The sequence below is a fragment of the Electrophorus electricus genome, chromosome 3, assembly GCF_041902795.1.
Source record: "Electrophorus electricus isolate QZ-2024a chromosome 3, ASM4190279v1, whole genome shotgun sequence".
Taxonomy (NCBI): domain Eukaryota; kingdom Metazoa; phylum Chordata; class Actinopteri; order Gymnotiformes; family Gymnotidae; genus Electrophorus; species Electrophorus electricus.
This window is the reverse complement of record NC_137499.1, coordinates 37,689,491-37,695,186: the sequence shown is the minus strand read 5'-3', so window position 1 is coordinate 37,695,186 and position 5,696 is coordinate 37,689,491. Positions and strand designations below refer to the sequence as shown.

At 45.1% G+C, this 5,696-nt stretch overlaps 1 protein-coding gene across 1 annotated transcript in view; it reads left to right on the top strand.

Moving 5' to 3' along the window:
* The window catches only part of shank1 (SH3 and multiple ankyrin repeat domains 1), a 98,995-nt gene continuing 93,299 nt past the window's right edge, over positions 1-5,696 (top strand). The window contains exon 1 of the mRNA XM_035533005.2: positions 1-2,529. The gene's annotated coding sequence lies outside the window, so the exon portion shown is untranslated. The remainder of the gene's footprint in view (positions 2,530-5,696) is intronic.

Sequence of the window (5,696 nt, the reverse complement as noted above, 5' to 3'; positions counted from 1 at the left end):
CTTACTCCTGTGACAACACGGGTTTAGTGGAATTCAGCATGACACCATGACAATAAGGCCAAGCCCTGCATGCTGTAAAGATCCTTTTGATATGTTTTACATCATTAGCTGTAAACACTTAATGATATACATTCTAAGCTTTGGTGACTTTTGTGTTTGTTGCAGCAGTAAGCCTGAGTAACTAAGGGTTGCCTGTTACCACCATCACAAAATGTCACCCACTAGAAACTTTTTTTGGGGGGGGGGATGAATTTATAGGTGTTCCGTAGTCCTTTTGGTTCCAAGCCCAGTTTGTGTTGTCAATTCTCCAGCTTCCTCACCAGTCAGTTTCTGACAAAAGGATCACTGTTGGATATTTTTGGATGACAGACGACTCAACCCAGGATTGACCCATTTCAAAACTTTAACTGCACTGCTGGGATTGATGCTCTCATATCAGCACAACACACACAGCCACACCACCGTCACGCTAGTGTCACTGCATTATCACTGCCGTCATAGTTTCAATGCAGTGTAGACAACTGACTGCCACATCAAGAAATTGCTGGAACTTGACCAGTGGTGAGCAGGATAGAGGATGGCTGAGAGAGCTTGCGTGACAACAGATGAACTGCAGTCTGACTATACACCTCTAAATTTCCTCTGCTAGGTTTTTTCAATGAAGTGGGTGGTGAAGGTATTGCAGTAGCTAAGGAGGAAGAATATGGTGTATATGGTATGTGGAAGTACTATGGTATGTGCCAGCCACTCTGGATAAGGGCCATATGCTGAAAACATATTTGGACTGAGACGTGGTATAGATTCATTGTGTGTGGGCCCAATGTTCACACTATTGATGTGGCCACCAACCGCACTGACATGCACCGTGCCCTCTGCCCAGCCTGGATGTGCAGTGTCTGCACTTCCAGTGACTGTGTTGCCCCACATGCTTATGCAGTGTTTGCACTTCCAGTGACTGTGTAGCCCCACATGCTTATGCAGTGTTTGCACTTCCAGTGACTGTGTAGCCCCACATGTTTGTGCAGTGTCTGTGGTTCCAGTGACTGTTTATCCTTACATGCTTGTGCTTTCTACATGCTGCCTCTCAACCGCAGAACCATATCCTAATCCATACTGCCCCCGTGCACGTGTTACATTATCCCACATACACCCCCACCATCCACTCTCACTCATTCTCACATGCATACGCTCACAACCATCTCACATCAATAAATCCAACTCCCCGCACTGCACACGTTCACCGAGCCCATATCCTGATGAGCCACGTGATTCAGGCTTGAAGAGAATAGCTGCACACGGAGCTCATAGATCTGACACGAGAAAAACAGAGAAACGTTGGAGTTTATTGAATGCTGGTCATTAAACTCTCAGCTCCCTCTCTGTCTCTCCATCGCTCACTCCCTCTCTTCGTCTGTCTCTCTCCACCTCTCCGCTTCACTTTCATTTAGCACACGTTTTTCTGTCACTACACTTACTCAGGCTCCGTTCTTCTCCTATTCTATCGTTCCCGATTTCCTCTCCACATTTCATGTATGTTTTATTGGCGTTTATACAGTTTTGCCAAAGCAGTACAAAAGTAAAGTCTCTTCCCCTCTTTCTTGCTCTCTCCTCTTTTTTTGTACCCCCACACACTCTCCTCCATCTCACCCATATCTATTTCTTACTTTGCTAATTTGTTAATTCAAATAGGAATTCTTGTCTGCAGTGGGTGGCGGTTAGCCTCTCGGCCACCAAATCTGCATTTCAGGTCATATTTATTCCTGCTTCTTAATTTTTCCACTTGCCTGGTGTGATTAATTTGAAGCAAGCGCATTTGTGCTGCTCTGCCTGGATGTGGCTAGCCCAACCTAGAACACTCCCGTACGGTTTCTTCTCTACTTTGTCTACCACTGTGATCTCAGCAGGTCTTTCAAAGACATCGTCCCCTTCCTGAAATTCATAAAACATCAAAAATAGATCAAAAGTGGCAGGCGAGAGAGTTCGCCTTGGATTTGAGTCCTGGTGGACGGGACAGAGTGTAAGCGAGAGAGGGAGAAGGGGCGGGGCAAACGCGGCGGAGTGCAGGAGGCAGGTATGCTGGAAGGGGTGTGAGCCTGGGAGAGGGAGAGCAAAAGCAGCCAACCAGCTGAGAGGGAGCGAGAGATCAGGGGGGAGGGTGAAAAGAGACAGAGAGAGGGAGAGACGGATTGTCAGAACCAAGGAAAGAGAAGTGTTACTATAGCGCGGCCACCGGATCACTGATTGCCTAGCGAGGATGAGCATCCCTGGCTCTCTGGACACACTCTAAAATGTAATTTGCAGAGGTCCAACTGTTGCCACGGCGATTTGTTTTTACTCATTTTCCTTCCCCCCCCCTTTTTGTTTTCTCTCTTTTGTCTTTCCCCCTTCCATCTTTCCCTCCTCCCTCTGTTCTCTCTCTCTCTCTCTCTCTCTCTCTCTCTCTTTTTGCCAGCTGCTGGATTTTTTTCCCTGTCATTCTCTCTCTTCTCACGGAGGCGGGACCTGTGAGCACTCATCCGGAGGAAGACAGTAAGTAAGCTTGCCTTCTCTCCATGTCTGTGCTGGGGAGATTGAACAGAGAGCAGCGCCGGTAAAAGCAGAGTGTTGGAGGAGGTGGGCTCAAACCGCTGCCGGAACGGAGCAGAACGGCGAACAGAGACAGAGTGAAAGAGCTGTTTGCACAATAGGGGAGCTTTTGGAAGTAACTGTATAAATCTCATTGGTGGTTCAGTCATACTGTGTCAGGCTGGGTGAGTGTGTGTGTTTGTGTTTGTGTTTGTGTTTGTGTTTGTGTGTGTGTGTGTGTGTGTGTGTGTGTGTGTGTGAGAGAGTAAACATGCAGGCTCTTTACTGTAGCAGTCTGCACAGCAGAAGGAATAGATGGTGGTTAAGGTGTGTGTTACCATCTCTGTGGCAGCAGTGCATCTGGAACAGAAGAAAGCATGTGTCTGGTCTCTCTCTAAACTCAAAGGGCTTCAATTAACTTGTCAGAAAAAGACATGAAACGCTAAGCACGTCTATGGAGTGTGTGCATGTGTATGCTTGTGTGTGAGCCTGTGTTTCTGAGTACAAAACATATCGGTGGTATACACGGGGAGAGGTTTGGTTCTACCCCCTGTACCAAATGCCTCAATCATGCCAGGGAGAGATGGAGGCAGTGAGAGCATCGTCAAAGTCCTGACATGTAATTGTCTGTTACTCCTGGTAAAGCACCCATCCACATGCACTGGCATGTGCCTATAACCTCACTAACCCAGCCCCGCCCCCTCACCCAGCCCCATCCTATCACCTGGTACTGGCCACTCACTGGGCACTGCCCACTGGCCCATCTGTTAGCATAAAGTCCCTTGCACACAAGTTAGTCCAAGTTCTGCTCTCTGGTATTCCACTAGTGCAGCGTCTCCTACCGCACTGCTTCACTCTCTCACCAGCGCTAACACACTTCAACACTGTAGCCTTCCCTCAGGATTTCACAACATGGTTTTGGCTGTATCCTTTCTAGCTTAGAAAAACAGCACCTAAAAGATACTCATGTTACGGTTTAGCTGTTTAGTCTGGAGTCAGCAGGGCTTTGTGAAAGGCAGAAGATTGGGAATAGTAGAGTATTGCATCAGAGTTTTACATCTCTATGCTGTTTCGCTCTCTGTCACACACACACACACACACACACACACACACACACAGCGTTAAGGGTATGTTCACAGGACCTCCTGTTTCACTTTATTTGCAGGACTGATGTGTGTGCACTAGGTCTAGCACCTTTATGATTGAGGGACAGATCAAGGTTTACTGTGATTGGTGCAGGAACTAGTTGCCAGCACGTGATTGGTGCAGAAACCAGATATCAGCATATGATTGGTGCAAGGGAACAGCCACCAGTTAAGAACCAGTTAAGCAATGCAAACTGACGTCTTTAGAACAGTAAGCTTTTGCACCTTCAGAGGAGAATATTTCAGCGTTACCAACCTGCTTTATAAACCATATTTTGTGGTTCCTTAATAGTGAATGATTGGTTCCACATGCCAGAAAGAACTTGCAGTGTGGTGCTACCTACTTTACTTCTTGTGCTTTTTTGTCGTCTGTGCTCGAATGAACTTTGCTGGTGCGTGATGTGGAGATCAAATACTGACCCAGGAAGCAAAGCATGTGTAGAGCCAGTGTCACATGACTCTGGCCTTCTCCTGTGGGTCCGTGGGTGGTGTAGAACAGGCTCTGCATGCTGCGTGCAAACAGTGGACAACCGTTCTGCTACATCAGTGCGGCGGGGATACCGTGATACAATGCAATTTGACATATAGTCGGGGCTTCTCTCACAGTGGGACTGTTGCTACCTACAAGAACTACATAGGAATACACCAGATAAACCTGATATACTGAAGAATATTTAGATTTACATTTACAGCCTTTGGCAGGCGCCCTTATCCAGGGAATATAGCATAGAATTATATACTTTCCTACTACATGCTAATTAAGTACATAAGTATTATATTTATACTTTTATACTTGGACCTAATGGACTAGCATTCCTTCCATGGAGACAACTAATCCAATCTGTCATGCAATACTGTTATCATGTAAAATTTGAGTCAATTATAGGGATATTTCTGCCATAAAGGTTAACTGGGCTAACACAAATACTATCTGACAGGGCACAGAAACACAGAGGACCCTGCTAACACTTTTTACTGTTTACTGTAATGATTACAGTTGTCATTTTTGGACAAACTTCCACCAACCCAAAACCCTGAACGCCTCGTCCAGATGGGAAAGCCCCTCAGACAGAAACACAGATTATTTGAGCAGGTATGTCTGCTTAGGGCTGCAGCCAGAGCAAGGTGCACAACCACTAGGCTGCCCTAATGGCAGGAGCTCTTAATCCATCATATTACTACGGCCCATAATCCATCATACATATATGGCCATAATCCAGCACATGTACATCCTATAATCCATTTTATGTATACGGGCCATTATTGTGACATTATTTCATTAATAAGATGAATAACAGCTCAATCAAAATAGAATATGTCCATGTATACACCTTATTCAGAATAGACTACTCTATTTAGGCTATTCCAAATTTCTTTCCGATTGAACAAGGTGAATAATCCTGTAGCTAATCTGTTAAACAGAAGAATAGTGGTCATGCAAATGACTCTACCTGTTTATGCGCCTATTCGGAAACTTAAGTTTGTATATTCTATGTATGTGCATATGCGTCATAATGGAAAATGAGCAAATTAAACATATCTTGCAAAATATTGCAGTTCATGATGTCACACTGTCTGCGTTTCTTTAATACATGAAATACATTTTTATGAGTCTCCCATAATTTTAAAGTAATTAGAAATACAAGTGCACCACCTGAAAACTTGGGTGACCAACATACTGCTGCTCATCTCACTCTGACTGCACTCACATGCTGCTCGTTGTCATGGTAACATGTACTGTACACTGAGTGGTGCTCTACGCATGCGCAGAGTTTCTGACCTGATAACTTCTGGTTTTCACCAGATTGTTCAGTAGATGTGTGCACATAAACAGTTTAGTCTTCATCTGTGATCAGAATTAATTCAATCGGAGTTGCGAAAAGATTTGCATGTAAACGCAGCTACTGAGATGTACTTACACAAATGAAAAATGAAAGAGAACCATCTCCCATCTCAGCAGTTAAGTGTGTGTGTGTGTGTGTGTGT